A 19,738-nucleotide genomic window follows, 5' to 3' on the forward strand; every position below is an offset into this window, starting at 1 on the left:
ATGACTCATTGTTTGCGTATAACACCCAGTGCTCCATTCAGTACGTGCCCTCTTTAATACCCATCACCAGGCTAACCCATCCCCCCACCCCCCCTCCCCTCTAGAACCCTCAGTTTGTTTCTCAGAGTCCATAGTCTCTCATGGTTCATCTCCCCCTCCAATTCCCCCCCTTCATTTTTCCCTTCCTACTATCTTTTTCTTTTTTTTTTTTCACATATAATGTATTATTTATTTCAGAGGTACAGGTCTGTGATTCAACAGTCCTACACAATTCACAGTGCTAACCATAGCACATACCCTTCCCAATGTCTATCACCCAGCCCCCCATCCATCCCACCCCCCACCACTCTAGCAACCCTCAGTTTCCTGAGATTAAGAATTCCTCACATCAGTGAGATCATATGATACATGTCTTTCTCTGATTGACTTATTTCGCTTAGCATAATACCCTCTAGTTCCATCCACGTCATTGCAAATGGCAAGATTTCATTTTCAAATAACAACCTGAAAACCCTAGCAATTCAGCTCTTGCACTGTCTTTTTATAACTGTTTTCTCTTCTTCCTTTATAGGATCCTAAATCCATCAGCTGAAGTTAGCCCACTTTCACTAAATGAAAACCCACTAACTAGAGGAATAGTTTATTAACATGACTGTAAATTTGTCTTTCTCCCAGTCTGAGCAAATCAAGAAACATATTCCCTTAACTGAAGGATGTTTATCAACAAAGCCTGGAATCATGTCTGCCATGGACTACCTGAGCAATGAGACAGTAAAGTGGGGAATATTCACTGCACTGTAGCTCCATGGGCTCTACAGCCCTGTCATGTAAAGTGTGCCCTTGGGATCCGCAGTGTTAGGATCAACTGATAGATTATTATAAATACAGAATCCCAGGCTCCACCCAGACCTACTGAATTTTCATTTTATCATGATCCCCAAATATTAAAACCACAACGAGATATCACCTCACAGCTGTCAGAATGGTTAAAATAAAAAACACAAGAAATAACAAGTGTTGGTGAAAATGTGGAGAAAAAGGAACCCTCATGCACTGTTGGAGGGAATGCAAACTGGTGCATCCACTATGGAAAACAGTGTGGAGAATCCTCAAGAAATTAAAAATAGAATTACCACCTGCACCAGTAATCCCACTACTGGGTAAACAAGGGAAGTAGCCAAGGGTTATAACTCAAGGATAGTTAAGACCACAGGAAATCCTGTCCCATTCCATCTGGGAAGAATTCTCCTAAAAACAAGATTGGTAAGAAAGGAATCAGAAGTAGACCACAGTCAACAGATGGCAGTACAGAAGGGAGGTTGGAAAAAATTCTAGAACCTAAGAGATATTAGAAGCCAGAAGGGTGGGCTGCTTAAAGAGGCACATGGAGAAGCTGCCATGTGATACTGTCCTTGAAATCATATTGCGAGTCTCACTACTCATGCAGGGAGCAAATAAATAATTTTTATATCTGTTAATTAACAACATAAGGTTCAAACCAGTCAGTGGATTACAAGAATTCATTGAACATTTGTGAGATAGTATACTGTAGTCCCACCTTCCCTCTAGAAGCCTTAAACCTGACATGGGAGAAAAGACAGAGAAGGTAAAGTAACAAGCATGTTACTATATGTTAACACAATTCATCAAACATCTACTATGGGCCAGGAGGAGTGTTAGCTGCTTACAACATACCCAAACATATGACAACTCAGTTCAGTGAGAGATTCAAGTTGTTATGTTTATATTATAAGTAAACCAAGCCCAGAGAAGTTACACAACCTATTCAAGACCATATCCACACAGCACTAATTGGCAAACCCAGTATGTGAGTCCAAGAAGCAGACTATGCCCTTGCTCATAGATGCCAAGTTCCAGAGAAAGTAAGAGCTAGAGGAATTGTGATGTGTGAGAGCTTGTGGGGGGGGGGGGGGGGGGCGCCAGGGGCAGGGGGCTATTAAAGAATGTGATTATTATGTATTAAATAAGAAAAACAAATAGCCCTGACATCTATGCTCAGGATCTTCACTGGTGTTTTCTGACTTTGCTTTTTCTGGACACATATTACCAGCACAGATAATATATTGAACAGCCTGAAGCTGGTGGTCAATTGTGGGTTTACTATGAACCCCTGGATTCAATGACTCTACCTTCTTTTACTTCCCAATGCGAGCAAGGATAAAGTTAATGGTGTATAACTAATGCTATCATAAATTTCCAGCCACTACCGAGCTATTTGCAAGCTGCTTGTCACTAATAGTGGGTTTACTCACCCCACTCCCTTCCTTATAATCCACCACCAACTATTTCTTTATGACTTTGTGCTCCACCATGAGTGAAACACAGCAAATGTGAACAAATTCATGAAGTTTGCCTCTGCACTCCAGATGGTTGATGTGTGCCAAGTTTGAGAAATCCAGTAAATCAATGGATGCATGCTGCTAAATATCTGCTTAATCTTGCCCCTACAGAATGACCTTGAAAGTCCCATCTCAAAACTGGTTGTAATTTACATTGTATTAAATCAAAGAGGAAGAAGTTTTCATCCCACCAATTATAGTTTATGCTTTTGAAACCCAATAATAAACAAAAGTAAATTATGAGAGCAGCGGCATCTCTAGAATGAAAAGACAAAATGTAGGAGATGTTTGTGCCTTGTGTAGTATTGGTCTTAGTGCTTTAACTCAACAGCATTCCCCAGTGGGGTTTTAAGAAACTAACTTTAATAGCACTATTTCAAGGATACACCTAAAGGCACTTCAGATATGTGAGATACTTCATCCAATTAAGAACTGCACTTTTTTAAAAAAGATTTTATTTATTTATTTGAGAGAGGGAGAGCAGGAGCCAGTTGTGGGGGGAGGGTGTGCAGAGGGAGAGGAAGAAGCAGACTCCATACTGAGTGGGAAGCTTGATCCCAGGACCCTAAGATCATGACCTGAGCAGAAGGCAGATGTTTAACTGACTGAGCTACCCAGGCGCCCTAAAACTGCATTTTTGACAAATGAGGGTACTTTTAGAAATAAAGGAAAGGTTCTGGAAATGATATAATATGTAGTAAAAGAAATTAAAGACTGATTAGTCTGGAAAAGAAAACATGGGTGGGAGAAGCTGTCTTTAAATACTTGCATATTGTTTTCATTCACTTCAATCCCCATGCAAAGTATTATCCCCTTTGATGTTCCAGCTTTCCTTTCTTGTTAAACCTTCACGCTCCAGTCTACATTGGCAACAACTGCTGTACTCAGGGCCTTTCTTTCCTCTTTCATGTCCTCTTGCAACCTCACCCATGAGAGTCAAGGGTCTCTTCATGCAGCTTCTTCAAGAATTCTGGATATATTTCCATCATAGTATTGGTCACATTGGCTACTGACTATTTAACTTGCTCACTTTCCAAGGATAGAGATTTTTAATATCCATTTCTACACTTAGGATCTGATACAAACTGTGGTCATTAGATTCATGGTAGATGAATGAATAGAAGAATAAATGAACGAATGAATGGCATAAGGAAAGAAAAGTAGACTTGCTCTCTGTTGCTCTCACGTTCTTCAACTAATGGGTAGAAAGATAAGATTGCCAGATTTAGCAAATAAAAATAAAGCATGCCCCATTAAATCTGAACTTCAGATAAATAGTAAATCATTTTTTATTGTACCAAATAATGTCAGGGCATCTTGAATTTTATCTGGCAATCCTAAAAGTATAAAGATACAGATTTCAGCTTGACATAAGAAAAAAAAAGTCTTCTAGAAGCATGATTGGTACAGGAAACTTTTCAAGGAAGCAAGTTTCCAGATCTTATTATTTCAGCATGGGTTCGATGTCAGAGGAGTTCTGGACGTATCCTTGCATTTGGTAAATCCTTTCTCATCCCTTTCTTATTAAGCAGCACATTTGGATAAAATATGCACACAGATATATCTAGACTTTGAGAGTGAATATTTCATATGCAAATTACACACTCCACATCCAAGTGGTTCTTTTAAAGCAAAACTTTCTTGACCACACAGCTGTTTCTTTTGGAAGGCTATCTTAAACTACAGTGCATCATTGATGTATTTTAAATGAATTTAGGTTCAAGTTGATCGAACTACTTCTTAAATCTAATTCCATCTCTGCCCTAAGTTGTTTTAATTCTGTGCCATAGCTATGAAACACAAATTCTATTATCTGCCTCACTAGGTACCCTGTGGGTTGATGTGTTCAGTACAGTCAATATGTGCACTGCTGTGTAAAATGAAAAGTTATCAGTATTAATTACTACAGTTGAGCTAGGATTCACATCTTTATTACATAGTCCCATTTTTGCCTTAATTTTGTTTTTTTGTCAACTCTGATTTCCAAAGAGATGAATAAATTCTAAATAACTTAAAACCAAAGAAAAAATTATACATTTCATGTTTTGACAATAATAATAATAATATCATGACACCAAATAAAATAGTAGGACTACCTAGAAGTCGCTTTAGCTACAAAATCATATTAAATTATTTCAAAAAAAACATATGGCAACCAATAAAAATAACATTCCTCTTCAGAATTTTAATGCAGTTATGATATACCAAATAATTATGATATACCACAAAAATAAAGGATAAAGATGTACTTATTGATATGAGTTTAAACCACATGAAATTGCCATATTTTACCTACAGAAATGACAATATCATGTGTTCAAAGAAAAATAAGCCATTGTCTATGAATTTCTATAAAGAATATGTCTTTTCTGGAAATACTTTTCATCAGAAAATGTATACTTCATATCTAAATGTAAACTTTATAACTAAATGATGGGAGATTTCAAATATAATGGTCTTTTAAAGTCTCTGAGAAAGGAGAGGATAATAGCAGAGTGCCTGTTACACAGTATTTGCTAAATAAGTGTTGGTCTATAAAAAGTGAAATGAAGAAACTGAATGGTCTAGCTGACAGGCATAGGCCTATTCTACATCAGATTCCGGCACAGTGCTGTTATTCTACTAGCATTTACGAAGCTGTTGCCATGTGTAAAACATAATTCTAAGTGCACTGAGCTCATTTAATACTCACAATCTTTTTTTCAAATTGGCAACAGGTAGGCACACCTGTCTTCTGAATGTCAACTCTTATTATACCCGTCTACAGAAAAGGAAAGTTCAGAGCAGAGGCATAAGTAATTTATCCAAAGTTACACAATTAGGTAAATTGAATTAGGAGGAATTCAAATCCAAGAGTTTGGTCTTTAAACCAAACATTCTTAGTAACCACACTACTTAAATTGCACAGCAATTTACAAGAAATTTCTGTTGCTATTAACAAACTCATACATTTGGCTGCTTCAAATACACTTTTTTTAGTTGAAATAGGGTTTCCAGATAAAAGTAGGAGACCCAGGGGCGCTGGGTGGCTCAATCGGTTAGCATCTGACTCTTGATTTTGGCTCAGGTCATGATCTCAGGGTCCTGAGATTGAGCCCCATGTCAGGCTCTGTGCTGGGTGTGGAGCCTGCTTGAGATTCTCTCTCTCCCTCTCCCTCTGCAGCTCCCCCATCACTTGCATGCATGCGCACGTACCCACGCTAACTCTAAATAAATAAATAAATATAGGAGATCCAGTTAAACTTGAATTTCAGAAAAACGGAAATTTTTGTTAGTATGAGTATATATATCTCATTTGATATTTGGGATATATGTATTCTAAAAATACAGTCATTGTTTATCTGAAATTCAAATTTAAGTGGGTGTCCTATATTTTAATTTGTTAAATGACAACTTGCAAATTAAAAGTAAAGTGAGTTTTGACATCTGTTTTGCTGATATTTTTACATGTAACATTCTCACCTAAATAACAATCCTACCAGTTAGATTCCAATTTATTTTTCAAATTGGCGGTAGATATGTGCACCTGTCTTCTGAATGTCAGTAAAATCCTTTGCCCTGCTAAATGTTACAAAAAGGCATTCTGACTCTCTATCATTACTGTCCTTTAGTTAAATCTGACCCAAAAACATTACTTAATTGAAATAATTAATAATGTAAGATTTATAATAGAGGGTCAACCTAGAATTTTGCTATTTAATTAGAACCTTAGGCTATTGGGCTACAGGTTGAATTTTTAAACAAACTTAATTTCTGAAAAGTTTTGGATTTATAGAGGGCTCTCCAGTCCCCCATACCCTGTTTTCCCCTATTGTCAACATTACTATGGTATGTTTTCAAAACTGATAATCTAATATTAATACATTATTAACACATGAAGTTAATACTCTATTCAGATTTCCTTCTTTTTTATCCAGTGTTCCTCTTCTCTTCCAGGATTCCAACCAGGATAACATATTCATTCACATCTCCTTAGCTTCATCTTGGCTGTGACACTTTTTCGGACTCTTCGTTGTTTTTGATGACCTTAAGAATTTCAAGTACAGGTCAGGCATTTTGTAGAATATTCTTTCATTTAGATTTGCCTAATGTCTTTCTCCTGATTGTACAGGGGTTATGAAAGTTTGGGAAAAAGACTACAGAGGTAAAGTGCTATTCATCATCATGTTGTATCAAAGGTACATGCTACTAAGATCACTTATTATTTATTATGTTAACCTTGTCATAATGTTTATCAGGTTTCTCTGCTGTAAAGTTACTCTTTCTTTTTCCATTTACCTACTGTACTCATTTTAAAAAGTTACTATGTGTACTCCACATTTAAGAGGTGAAGATTTGAGGCGTGCTATAGTCTAAATGTTTATGTCCTCCCCAAATTCATATGTTGAAATTATAACCCCCAGAGGTGATGATATGGATAGAGGTGCCTTTGGGAAGTGCTTCTTAGGTTGGAGGGTGGAGCCCTCATGAATGGGATTAGTGCTCTTGAGAGGACAACACAGCTGGAGAGCCCCCTCTACCATGTGAGGATAAAAGGGGAAGTCTGCAACCCAGAAGAGATCCTTCACCCAACAGTGCTGGCTGCTTAGACTTCTGCCTCCAGATTTATGAGAAATAAATTTCTGTTATTTAAAAGCCACACAGTGGGGTCCCTGGGTGGCTCAATCTGTTAAGCACCTACATTCAGCTCAGGTCATGATCCCAGGGTCCTGGGATCGAGCCCCGTACCGGGCTCCCTGTGTCTCTGTCTCCCTGCTCATGCTCTCTCTCTCTCTCAAAAAATAAACAAAATCTTAAAAAAAAAGTATAAATAAATAAATAAAATAAAATAAAATAAAATAAAATAAAAGCCACCCAGTTTGTGGCATTTTGTTATAGCATCCCAAAAGGACTAAGACAAGGGGTGATATCTACAGAAAATATTTGGAATTCTTCTGCAAGTGAGATTTGTCTATTCTTCCCATTCATTCATTCATTTTTTATTTAATAATTTATTTATATCTGTATGGATGCATGAAAGTTTTATACTTTGGGTTATAATCCAATAGTACGTTATTTCTTTTTTGCTCAATTTTTCTAGCTTTGGCAACGGGAGCTTTTCAGTCGACTCTTGTATCGCTTTGACATACCCATATCATTTTGTTTTTTTAAGCACTTCCTTACTTTCTGACACAAGAAGTTCCAGATTACAGTTGTTCCAGATTTGCCACTGGGACTTTTTCAGTTGGCTCATATATCCCCTTGACACATCCCATCATTGTGTTTTGTTTTGATTTTAGCATTACTTTCTTTCTGACACTATAAGATGCTCTAGACTCATCTTGTATATTATCTGCCTTAAACCTCAAAACCATTTCTCCAAAGTGCCTTGGTTCCTTTTATTAGTGTATAAAATTAGGCATAAGATCTAGGTGCTAGGTGTACTTGTTGCTCTAAGGGAATAATTGCCTTCAGTCTCTCAACAGACAGAGCTAGGACACATATATACTAACCTGTGTATGTACACTTATGCATATCGACATCCATCTATATCTATTTCACACTGAAATTTCTGATTTTCATCCAGTACCACGTAGACTAGACTCCCCCTCACACCTTGTTTGTCTGTAAGCTGCCACTACAACCGTGAGAAACCTCCCTCTCATCATCTGCCATCCACTTACTTATTTGTTCAATCCTTCATACCTGTACGGTAATTTCAGAGTCGTTAACCCATAACCTCATGGCAAATAATTTTACCAGATAGAGCACAGTGATTATGTACAGTTCCTAAGTTTACAGTCCCCACTCATATCCAGAGGTACTTATATTGGCACCTTTCTTTTTCCATCCCCTTCAATGAGGTTATATCACATATTGTAATATGGATTATTTTATCACAGTCTGCATTCCTCCTGGGATCCCCCAATCTCCTAATTGATATTTTTTTGTTATTTGCATGTAATTAAGGTTCATTCTTTGTGGTCTAAGTTTCTATGGGTTTTTACAAATGTATAGTGCCATGTATCCAGTATCATACAGAGTTGTCCCACCTATAAATCCCCTATACTTATCTATTCAACCCTTCCCCCTTTTCCCAACTCCCTGAAATCACTGAGTTATCTACTCCATAGTTTTACTTTTCCAGGATGTCATATAAATAGGATAATAAAGTATTGAGTCTTTTCATACAGGCTTCTTTCACTTAGCAATAGGCATTTAGGATTCATCCATGTTCTGGGGAGACTTGATAGTTCATTCCATGTTATTGCTGAAGAGTATTCCATTTTATAGCTGTACCAGAGTTTCTCTATCTGTTGAGAGACATGTTGATAATATCCAGCTTTTGGCAATTATGAATAAAGCCACACATATAGAATTTTGTGATGACACAAGTTTTCAAATCAGTTGGGTAAATATCTAAAAGTGTCTTTGCTAGATAGTTTAGTAAAATTACATTGAATTTTGTAAGAAACTGCCAAACTTTGGAAGAAACTGTCTTCCAAAATGGGTGTACCAATTTGCATTTTCCCCAGCAATGAATGAAAGTTCCCATTATTCTATATGCTCACCAACAGTTGATATTATCAGCTTCTAATACCTTTTATAAAGCAGGTCTGCTGACAACAAATTCCCTAAGTTTTTGTTTTTTTCTGAAAAGTCATTGTTCTTCACTTATGAAGGATAATTTTTCCAGATATAGAATTCTAATTTAGTAGATTTTTCTTTCAACATTTTAAAGATTTCACTGTACTCCTTGATTTCATGGAGTCTGATATATTATTATCCTTCCACTCCCTGACTTTCTTCAAGATTATCTCTTTGTCTTTATTTTTCTGCAATTTGAAGATTATATGCCTATGTTTTTTTAATCCTGTTTTATGTTTTCTGAACTACTTGTATCTGTGATTTGGTGGCTGTCATTAATTTTTGAAGGGTATTGGCCATTATTAGCTCAAATATTTCTTCTCTCCATTCTCCTCATTCTTTTCTTCCATATATATATATATATAACACATTTGGATATTTAGATATTTGGATCTTGTCCCACAGTCCTTGGATGTTATGCTCCTTTCATTCTTTATTCTTTATTATTATTATTTTCACTTCATTTGAGAAGTTTCTATTCACCTATCTTCAACATTACTGATCTGTCCCCAGGTGTGTTGCATTCTTTACTTTTGTTACTCCATTTTTTATTTCTGTCATTTCTCTTTGATGATTTAAATTTCCACTGCTCTGTTTACATTAGCCATGCTATATTGCATATTGTCTACTTTTGCCATTAGTATATTTAAAATATTGGGAAGCCTGGGTGGCTTAGTCAGTTAAGCATCTGCCTTCAGCTCAGGTCATGATCCCAGGGTCCTGGGATTGAGTCCCACATTGGGCTCCCTGCTCAGCAGGGAGCCTGCTTCTCCCTCTGCCTGCCACTCCCCCTGCTTGTGCTCTCTCTCTCTTTCTCTGTCAAATAATAAATAAAATCTTAAAGAATATTTAAAATAATAATCATAGTTATTTTAACTTCTCTGTCTGATCATTCCAATATCTGTAACCCACAGTCTGACTTACATTTTCTTTCTCATTTATCTGACTTTAAAAGGGCCTATTTTGCTCTTTTCAAATTATCTCTTACAAGTCCCTTAAACTATACTTCATATCACAACATAACTTCATAGCATTCCAGCTACAGGCTTTTTACATCATATATATTATTTAACATGATTATATGAGTCAGGGTTCAGTCAGGAAACAAAAACCACACCTGTAATTTGAACAGCAAAGATTAATATAAAGAATTGTTAACTAATAAAAGGAGCAAACAAGGACTCTTAAGAGGTATAGGACACAGCTACTTTTTAGGAAAATAATTAAGGAGGGCAGGGTGGGTACCCAAGCCCAGGATTCAGATATATGAATAGAGGCCATGGCTGTCATGGAAACATGCAGCTCTTTAATAGAGAATAAACTTGCCAAGGACAAAGATGAAGCTTAACTGTGAGAGCCACTGAGTTGATATTACGGGCCATGCACAAGTTCACTGCTACAACTCACATACACTTATCACACTAATGCACAGCCTGCCTTCCAGAAAAGAGCAGACTGAAAGAATGAAGGGTGTCCTTTCTTCCTGCTCTAGACTTGCAGAGTCTCTCCACTACTGTTGGCAAAACTAATATTGTCCAAGCCAGAAACATAGAAATGATTATAGGGTCCATCTCCAATATCACAAATCAGGACAAGGAAGAGTAGATTTAGAGCTGAGAGTCAAAAGATTAATAACTGGCATAGTAATATTCTTTTGACCCCTCTCTATTATGGAGTATATATTCCTTTTTTATATAGGGTTTGGGGAAGGCCATAACATGATATGTAGAAATATCTCATCACATCTATTTGAAAGACAATGTATTTTTCCTCAATTTTATTCTAGATGATTACAAGTAAATCCAAAGTCTTCAGAAAGTATAATGCAAACAAATTCTTATATCTTAACCATCAGACAATACATTCCCAGGCTATATGAATCCCAGCACTTGTGATTAAAATACTTTGAAAAGTACTGTAATTTTAATAATTTTAAACTGTAAAATAGAAAAAAATCACATTGTTAACTCTTTGATATACTTTTGTAGGAGCAGAGCATCCTCATATTTAAATTCTTAATATTCAGCCAATATATTTTATTTTGGAGTTTGCTGGAGCATTGGTATTTAAAAATAATCTTTAAGTATTCCAGTAAATACTATTTTATTAAAAATAGGTGTTTTGTTGATTACAGGTGTTAGCTTTCAGAAAAGAAATTTTTTGTACCTGTACAGTTTTTTAAAATATTTTATTTATTTATCTGACAGAGAAAGAGCATAAGCAAGGGGAGCAGCAGAGGGAGCAGAGGGAGAAGGAGAAGTAGGCTCTCCACTGAGCAGGGAGCCTGATGCTGGACTCGATCCCGGGACGCTGGGATCATGACCTGAGAGGAAGGCAGATGCTTAACTGACTGAGCCACCCAGGAGCCCCTATACCTACACAGTTGACCCTTGAACAACACAGGGTTGAACTATGTGGGTCCACTTATGCACAGATTTTGGGAGGGGACTGCAAAAAGCTTTGTTCTTTCTATTTGGTCCATGGCTTAGAGGGCTCCAAGGTGGTTGAAAAGCTGCTTAGTAACTGCAGGGAGAGGCTCAGGCAGAAGTCCTGACACCAGGGGGATGCCAGAGGAACCCCTCAAGGGCTGTGGGGGTCCAGAGGCTCCTAATCATGCTTGAGGGTGAGCCTTTTGAAGAGATACTTTCCCACCCTGCGGAGGTTAGTCAGGTGGTCATCATCTTCTTGATGAGTTTCACCTCCTCATCTAGGAAGTGGCTCTCTAGGAAGCCACAGAAATGGAGGTCTGTGCAGGCAGGACCCAGGATGTGCAGATCCAAAAGGGCCTGGTTCAGGTTCTTCCTAGGACTGTGGTGGTCTGCATGGCTCCAGGGTTTTATCCTATTCATTTGGGGATAACTTCTGCAGGTCCTGGAAGAGAGCGTGGCCACCACACTGGTTTTGCATATTCAAGGCGCTGGGAGCCCTCCCAATTCTCTTTGGGCAACTCAGGGAAGAAGTGGCCCATGCCCTCCAGTGCCACAACATCCTGCACACAATAGAAGCCCAGACAGAGGTAAGTGTAGGAGACCCACAGATGCATATTGACCAGGTGGTTGTCATCAGCTCCACCTCAGTGCAGTAAATCTGAGGAATCTGGGAGCTGGTAGTTGATTGGCAATAAGGAGCTAAGCTCGAAAAATGGTGTTGGCTGTTACCAGAGGTAGAAGATGGCTGAGAGGATGGTTTTGAAGGTTGCCACGGGAAAAGAGGTTGGAGGGGGGTTAGAAGCTGGAGAAGGGACGTACCTGGGTTGGTCCCATCCAAACACTGTTGAAACAACAGATAGATTCATGTGACCCCAGGGTGCACTGCCTGTATGTGGACTTTTTTTTTATAATACAGTACTATAGATGTTATTTTCTCTTCCTTATGATTTTATTAATAACATTTTCTTTTCTCTAGCTTACCTGATTGTAAGAATAGAGTATATAATATGTATAACATACAAAATATGTGTTTATCAACTGTCTGTGTTACTTCCAGTCAGTGGTAGGCTATTAGTAGTTAAGTTTTGTGGGAGCCAAAAGTTATGGGAGATTTTTGATTGCGCAGGGGTTGAGGCCCCCAACCCCCACACTGTTTAAGGGTCAACTGTAATGCTAACTGTACAAATTTCATCGAAAAGTCAAAGTAGAGTTTACTAATTTCTCATTTATAAAAAGCATTACTGAAATAAAATTTGTATAAGGAGCAGTAAAAAATAGGGTATGCAGACTTCCTGAAACATTCATCTGCAGCTTATTTTTATAGTGGGTGTATACTAGCATCTCTTAATAGTAATGCTCTTTGAAAAGGCATGGTCTTCAGTGTACTCAGTGCTTTTATAGACTATTCATACCACAAACTTGATTCTTAAGTAGGACAGTGGATAACACTCCTGAACCAGTTGGTCAGTCTGAACACATGAAAATGTTTTGGAAGATGTGCTCACTGCTATCTACTGACCTTTTGGAAAAAGCCCAATGTCTGTATGTTTTATGGACAACACAAAATAGAAGCTTCTCCTTTAATCTCTGAGATATGTTGTGATACAGTCTCGCCAAATCAGGACTTTTATTCAACCATTATAAACATGAGTATTTGTATATTCGAGACGTACTTTTTAAATCTTTATTGTAAAATCTCCTTAAAAAGAATCCAGGAGACTGTCATTTAAGAAATGAACAAGATTGCAGTGTCAAATCATCGAATCACATCCTACTCTTTTATAATTGAGCAAGGGCCTGAAATTTAAAATTCTGAATAATGGCTGATCCTGCATTATGATTTCACAAGGGTATCAAATCGTTTTATCCAGGGGGAAGCACAAACAATAAAAGATAGCTTTATGGCATATTTTTTATTTGTTTACAAACAATAAGTAACCCAGCACCCACTCATCAGGATCCCTTATGGTGGTTGGCTTAGGATAAAATAAAAGCCTCTGTGTCTGTTATGAATACAAATACTTGGAAACATAGGCACTGGCAACAAACTTTTCATTATATTCTCAAGTTTCTGGGTAGAAGCTCTATCCAATTATTCATTAGCAGTATTTAAAAGCAAATTCACAAATTATAAAAGCATAATTATTATAAAATCCCCAAAGAAAAAAAGTCAATAATATTTACCCACAGATGAACAAGAAAAATAAGCCAGCCTATGGAACCTATTATTCACAATAGCCAAGCTATAGAAACAACCTAGGTGTCCATCAACAAATAACCAAGAAAATTATATATTGATTAGAGAAATAGATAGAGATAGATTTTCATATATAAAATAAAATATTATTCAGCTATAAAAAAGTAGGAAATCCTTCCATCTGTGACAACATGGATGAACCTGGAGGGCATTGTGCTAAGTGGAATAAGCCTGATACAGAAAGACAAATACTGTGTGTATTGTAAATACATGGCAAATAATGCTGCAATGAACAAGAGATGCACGTATCTTTTCAAAACAGCAATTTCATTTCCTTTAGATAAATACCCGGAAGTGGAATGGGCTGGATCATTTGGTAATTCTATTTTTTACTTTTCGAGGAGCCTCCGTACTGTTGCCCATAATGGCTGTACCAATTTACATTCCCATGTTGTGCAAGGTTCCCTTTTCTCCACACCCTTGCCAGCACTTGTTATCTCTCATCTTTGTGATAATAGCCATCCTAACAGGTGTCAGATAATATCCCATTGTAGTTTTTTTAAAGAATGTAGAGAAATTTATTGCCATTTCAGAGTATAACTCAGATGAATCAGACCAAAAAAATCATTAACATTATGTTATTTAACCAGATCTGTCTTTAGAAAATTTCTCTTTTGATAGGCAATTCTGAACCTAATAGAGTGTAATTTGGTATAAACATATTGTGGATATTTTTAAAGGCCTATAAAAGGATGTTTCATGATGGTCCATCATAAGTAAACAAAAATATATATTAATATAAATTAATTGAGGGATTGCAATTTTGAGTTTGTACAATGTTCTAGAAAGATCCTACTTTCTCCATATTTTATGTCAAATTGGATATTCCTATTGTGTTGCATTTGTCAAAATGAGCTCAATAGAATCTGTTTCTTTTATATATGTCAAGTTGCATCCACTCAAACTATGGGGTTCCCCACACAAAACCAACATATGTTGCTGAAACACTTGCTATTGTGGCTGTAAAATGTTAATTTTCCTAACATATAGCATTTAGTTTTAAAATATTAGTCCCTTCACCCATAGTATTTCCATAAGCCTCTTTTATAGCCCCCAAAAATCACCAAAAAGGGAACAAACATTCCCTCTTCCCATCCCCATGCGAGCTTTTATTCCTTTAGAGTAGGGGCCAAAAAACTCTTTCTGTAAAGGGCTAGATAGGAAATATTTTAGGCTTTACAAGCCCTGTTGCATCTATTCAGTTCTACTGTTGGAAAAAAAAAAAAACAATAAAACAACCATAGACGGGGCACCTGGGTGACTCAGTCGGGTAAGCATCTGCCTTTGGCTCAGGTCGTGATCCCAGGGTCCTGGGATCGAGCCCCGCATCCGGCTCCCTGCTCAGCAGGGAGCCTCCTTCTCCCTCTGCCTGCCGCTCCCCCTGTTTGTGCTTTCTCTCTCTCTCACATACAAATACATAAAATCTTTAAAAAAACCAACCACCATAGACAACAGTAAGTGAATGCATGTGGCTGCGTGACCCACCCTGCATTAGAGAGTATCACAATTAAATCTGCTCATATTAAATACATAGCAAGATATACCTTAGGGCCTAAAATAAAGATAGACTCTTTTTCTTTCAGAGTCCTTTGGGAAAAGCATTATGTAATGCCTGGGAAGTATCATCTACTTTAAATATATCCTCACAGTTTCATTCTTTTCTTACCCTGAGATAGTTACTGAAACAGGGTAATCTGTGGTCCAGTACATGAAACATCGTTGATATAAGTAATATGTATTACTTAAATAGAAAGTAATATTACTTCTACCATTATAAGAACTCCCAAATAGTATTGACTCTTGGGTAAGAAGCAAGTGCCTAAAGCCATGCCTCCAACATACTGAATATTAAAGGACCGTGAGTTCTTCCTGGCAGTGATTGCTACAACTGAAAGTTGTATTTTCATATCTGTGTAAGGATGAAGTCATCCAATATTTTTATTTGTAGCAAGTAAGGTGAAAACTCAGAAAATAGATTATCAGGTGAGCTTTCTGTACAGGTAACTGGATCCAAAATGAGTAGAACCCTTTCAGCCATTTTTTTTCTGCTGGGGTGCTGCAGAATTCAACTGTTGATGGAATCTTCTTTTGACTGTTAGTGCCAACATTATCCAGAAGATGAGCATTTACTGCCTTTGCCAACTTGTGATTTGTTAATGCTAGTCCTGCTATGGTGTAAGGCTGTGTACTAGGGTAGCAAGTATGCTCTCTTCCCCACTACAGGGAGACTAAGAGCTCCTCCAACAATTTCTGGGTAATTGTCATTTCCTGACAAAACTATTCCATTCACTCAGGAGATTTTGAATAGCACTCTGTGCATCAGGGTTTTGATGCCGTGAATCTGCTCTGGAGTTGGTTAACTCATCTGCTATAATCCTGCTCGTGAGGAAATTACTTTGCCATACATCACACTATATTGATACATGTTCTAACTATTCAGAAAGTTGAGCTGTGTTTTGACCTAGGGCTGCATTTTCTAAAATAAGCTGATTTTTCTCACGGACTAGACATTCAAAGTGATACTGACTATCATCCCCAACAGAAGCCACTAGCAACTTTTTAAATTCAGTTGATCTCTGTACACTGAGCTGGTTTGAAAGATCTTTGTCCTGTAGTAACTTTTAAGAGTTCTTGTGCTTTTCTTGGGGCACCTGGGTGGCTCAGTCATTAAGCATCTCCCTTCGGCTCAGGTCATGATCCCAGGGTCCTGGGATCGTGCCCCGCATCAGGCTCCCTGCTCTGCGGGAAGCCTGCTTCTCCCTCTCCCACTCCCCCTGCTTGTGTTCCCTCTCTTGCTGTGTCTCTCTCTGTCAAATAAATAAAATCTTTAAAAAAAAGAGAGTTCTTGTGCTTTTCCAATATATTCTTTACCTCTGATAGTTCCTTCCTGGGTTCTATGACTCTCTCTGACTGACCAAGGAATTCTCATCTATGATGTCCCAGAGACTCCACCTTTGCATTTTTGTTGGGGGTATCATGGGTTAGAGCAGTGTTGGGAACTAATATTCTTACAGTTTCTACTTCCACTGCTTTTTCAGTGAGAATCTTCCTTAGTTGAACTCCTGGGCTCCCTGATGGAACTGCTGTCTTTCGTGGATTCTTGAAGGATGTGATCCTTTATGGGTTGGACTCCAGACATAACAGATTTAGGTGGCTTCTTAGTTTCTATTCCATCTCCTGCTCCTCAGACTGGATCGGTTTCTAAACTTTCAAGAGTAGTCATTTTTTAACCAATGAAAATGCACCTCCAGATTTCTACTGAAAACCGCTGAAGTTCCTTACTCTTCTGATTTCTGAGGACTTCACTTTACAGATCGTTGGGTTCTGTGTTGCAGGGTTAACTGCTCTGCACACTCTTTTCCATTCCAAAGCTGACCCGCCCAGAACTTCCTGATATCCAGCTGCTCGCTCATTCTCTCACTAGTTTTTATTTGAATTTCCCTGATGATTAGTGGTTTTGAACACCTTCTCATCTAGCTGCTCGACGTTTGTTTGTCTTCTTTGGAAAAATGTCTATTCAGATCTTTTGCCCTTTTTTTAGTTGGACTACTTGTGTTTTTCCTACTGAGTTATAGGAGTTCCTTATGTATTTTAGATATTAATCCCTTATCAGATATATGGCTTGTAAATATTGTCTCCTATTCTGTATGTTGGCTTTTCTTTTTCTTCTAAGAAAAATGCTTTTATTATTTTATTACTAATATTTTATTACAGCTTTTATATGAGCAAAGCATTTATTTTGATATTAAGTAAATCATACTTTTCAAAGTACAGAAGAGTACTCTTCTACCTGTGAAATGTATTTATGGAAAAGGTCATTAGGTTCTTCATTGTATAAAGAAGTTTGCTCTACTCTGGGCCTGGAGCTTGCTTAAGATTCTCTCTCCCTCTCCCTCTGCCCTTTCACCTGCTCACTCTCTCTCTTTCTCTAGAAAAGGGGGGGTTGCACCTCGGTGGCTCAGTCGGTTAAGCATCTGCCTTCGGTTCAGGTCATGATCTTGGGGTCCAGGAATCGAGCCCCACATTGGGCTCTCTGCCCAGTGGAGAGTCTGCTTCTCCCTCTCCCTCTGACCCTCATCCCCACTTGTGCTCGCTCTCTCTCTGTCTCAAATAAATAAATAAAATCTTTTTTAAAAAAAAGTATCCTTATGCAAAAGTCAGATTTAATGTTGACTAAATTAATTAAACAAGAAATATTTATTATATACTTACATGTCTTAACAGATATTATGGAAAATTCAAAAGTATAACAAGTTCCCTGCCTGCAAAGAGTTTATAATCTCATGTGGAAATGAATAGTTAATTTCATTATTTGGATAATACGTTGGCTTTTCATTTAATTTATCATTTCTTTTACTATGCAGAAGCATTTTAATTTGATATAGTTAGGCCCACTGGTTTATTTTTGCTCTTGTTTCTTATGCTTTGACTATCCTATCCATAAAATCATTGCCAAGACCAATGTCAAGGAGCTTTTCCTGTGTTTTCTTCTAGGAGTTTTATGGTTTGAGATTTTACATTTAATCTTTAACCATTTTAAATTATTTGTTGTGATTGTGTTAGATAAAATGCTGAGGGAGCTGGGTGTTCACCTTGGGCTCTTTTTTTTCCACTGGAGAAATCTAAATCCGGGGGGCTATCTCAGTGCAATGCAGTGTTGTTCTTGGGGTAGAGGGAGTGGGAGGCAATGCAGTCAGAGTGTAGCCACTCCTCTTACCCTTGAAATGTGGTCCTGTTTGTTCTTTGTGGTCCAAGGGGTGCTTTAGCCTCACCTCCAGTTTCTGGGATTTTCACAATGGTGTCTTGTCTATGGATAATTACTAGTTGGTCTTCTTGTGAGGGAGACCAAAGTTGGGAATGACCTATGTCAACATCTTGATGCTATCATTCCTATTATGACATTTTTGTCAACAAGGTAGACATATTTGAACTGTGGTAACATATTAAATTAGAATACTCACATTAACTTACATAAGTTACAACTTATTTAATAGCACTCCAGTTTATAATATATGTTCTAGTTTGTGAGCTAACTTCAAAAGCAATTTCATATTTTCAGTTCAGGTACCTACAAATAAATGTAATTCTCCTGAGATATGCAGCCCCTCCTCTCTCTCTCTCTCTCTTTTTCTCTCACACCCATACATGCATACACAGGCTCATATTCCTCTGCCTTCCTTCTGTCCCCATGCATTCCTCACCTTTTTAGTGATTCTACCATATGAAATAATTATCTATTTACAAAAGTCAGAACTATTTTCACAGATGAATATCTAATCTGTTTCTTAAAGAGCTCTCTGGGAAAGAAAGTTTTCAATATCTAGTTTTACACTTTAAGTAATTTTTGCTAGCAACTTTTCCTCTTAATAAGCTACAATCAATGTTGATTCTGATTTGTGACAGATGGTTCATCCCTAAGAACCCACAACAGTGATTTCAATGTTTTAAAAAACTTACAAAAATAGGTACCACAAGAAATTCATCCAGACCTATATTCCACAAAGTCTTTTCCTAAATTGTTGTATAAGTATATATTCATATTTGAATGAAGCAAAAATGATTTTGATCTTATAAATAAGACTCACTACAGGCTTCTCCACCAGAGACTATATCTCTCTCTGCACGTAATTTGAATTGCTCCTGAATGTAATTCAAGACCAGTTTGTGATATTTTATTAAATAGCTAGACATTTTGTGGCTATTAAAATCAGCACATTCCTTTTGGATTACTCTTTAAGTTGTTATTAAATGAAAAGAATAATCTTTGAGGTGTTAAAAGAAGGCTTAATGTTTTCTACAATGTGAATATTACTGGTTATCTCTGATTAGTGTTGTAGCTCACCAACATCTCATTTGGTTTTCATCAACTCTAATTCTAAAAAGGGTCATAAGGGGAAAGATTGAATAAAGAGGCAGTGGTTTATGGTAAATAGCTAGAGATAGGAATTGGTTCTGTTTGCTCAACCTGTTCCTCATTAGAAGGAGATTAGGGATGGAAGTTGAAAGAAAAAGTGAAGAATGGGTCAAAGAGGTGCAAAAACTAAGGCTAAGTTTTTTGACTCTAA

The 19,738-nt window shown here is 37.3% G+C and overlaps 1 pseudogene; it reads right to left on the reverse strand.

Annotated features, from left to right (window-relative positions):
* Window positions 1-15,521: 15,521 nt before the first annotated feature.
* LOC123835933 (golgin-45-like) lies at window positions 15,522-16,896 on the reverse strand (annotated as a pseudogene).
* Between the last annotated feature and the right edge of the window lie 2,842 nt (window positions 16,897-19,738).

Source organism: Mirounga angustirostris, unplaced genomic scaffold (genome assembly GCF_029215605.1).
Source record: "Mirounga angustirostris isolate CCGP_5_RB_7025 unplaced genomic scaffold, mMirAng1.0.hap1 SCAF_12, whole genome shotgun sequence".
Classification (NCBI taxonomy): Eukaryota; Metazoa; Chordata; class Mammalia; order Carnivora; family Phocidae; genus Mirounga; species Mirounga angustirostris.